The following is a 1,334-nucleotide window of genomic DNA, read 5'->3' as shown; positions in this document are numbered from 1 at the left end:
CCTCTCCCAACCTTTCCTGCAAACATTGCTTCTTCCTGATGTAGGGATTAATCTTCTCTTTTTCAGACATGTGGAAAACCACTCGCCTCTTCTGACACCAAACCTTTCCTGGCCACGGGCAGCAGCAGCAGCCGGGAATGAGACGGGTGTAGAAGGAAACAGCAGCCCTCACAGCAACCACAGTGACAGTGCTGGGTCCCTGGCAAGGACAGTGGTTCAGGCATGGTATGCCCCAATCATCAAAGAAAAGTAAGGCACATATGTGATCCATTGTGGGCAGACCTGCCTCTCCACCCCCTCACACAATACCCTGAATGAATTAACCCTGCATGCTTCACCCACAAGCCGGCTCACTGTAGTCATGCAGTGTCCAAGAGGGGAAGGACACGAAGACACTGCTGAAGTCCCTTCATAGGGCCCCTGTGACGGCGCTCCTGGGGAGCTAGACCCTGGAGGGAAGGCAAGATCTGCAGCCCCACTTCCAGCTTAACCTTTGCACTGATAGGAAGACCATGGAAAGCCACTTCACCTCATTGGCTCAGGTTCCCTTTCCAGGAGGTGGCAAGAAAAAAAAATCTTCCTGCCAGTCTTTCAGGAGTTGTGGAGAGAAAACCTGTTTGGTAAAAACTACCTGATTAAAAGGCATTTTAATTCCGATGCTATTTTGAACAAAAATCATATATGAGCTGTATGTCTTTATGTATAATAACCAAACAATCCTGGCTCAACATATAGTTTGTAAAATTAACAAGTGCCATGTTCTGGAAGGCAGGGTTTCTGATTTTGCAATGCTGGGGTGGGGGACGTAGGCAGGGAAGCTGAGAAACTTTGGGCAAATCTCTAGGCCTCTTTCCTCTTGGAGCCCTCCGGAAGTGCAGATGCCCTCAAGGGGTCCTTTCGCTCCAACACTGGGTGGCTACCCCAACCCGGCGAGGCATCCTGCACCACTCAGGAACTGCAACTGACAAAGAGGGGCAGGGGACACCTCTGGGCAGCTCAGAGCCAGAGCGAGCCCCTCTGCTCAGCCTCAGGGAACGACTCGCCACATCCCTTCGCGGGGCTTCCCGGAGCCACAACTTCGTTCCTGAAAACTCCATGCCCTTCACTTACCCAATGTGAACACGGTAAAAACAGCCCAGCTGTCCCAGCAGCTCCGCGGCCGCCGGGAGACCACGGAAGCGGGGCCTAAGGAGCTCGTCCCAGCCCCCAGCCTCGCCGCCTCCTTCGCGAACCTCCCTCCGAGAGGCGCCGACGTCCAGCCTCCCTCCGCCGGCAGCCGAGCCCAGCCTCCCGCGTCTACACCCGCCGCTTCAGCCGCGCCGGCCGACCCGGGG

The 1,334-nt window shown here is 55.3% G+C and overlaps 1 protein-coding gene across 1 annotated transcript in view; it reads right to left on the bottom strand.

The window, feature by feature from the left end:
- LOC103606991 (carbohydrate sulfotransferase 15) overlaps positions 1-1,179 on the bottom strand; it is a 60,912-nt gene extending 59,733 nt beyond the window's left edge. Inside the window, exon 1 of the mRNA XM_008591545.1 lies at positions 1,111-1,179. The gene's annotated coding sequence lies outside the window, so the exon portion shown is untranslated. The remainder of the gene's footprint in view (positions 1-1,110) is intronic.
- Positions 1,180-1,334: the final 155 nt, after the last annotated feature.

This window comes from Galeopterus variegatus, unplaced genomic scaffold, assembly GCF_000696425.1.
Source record: "Galeopterus variegatus unplaced genomic scaffold, G_variegatus-3.0.2 Scaffold7021, whole genome shotgun sequence".
Lineage (NCBI taxonomy): Eukaryota > Metazoa > Chordata > Mammalia > Dermoptera > Cynocephalidae > Galeopterus > Galeopterus variegatus.
The sequence above is the reverse complement of the archived record's forward strand: the minus strand, read 5'-3'. Positions and strand labels throughout refer to the sequence as shown.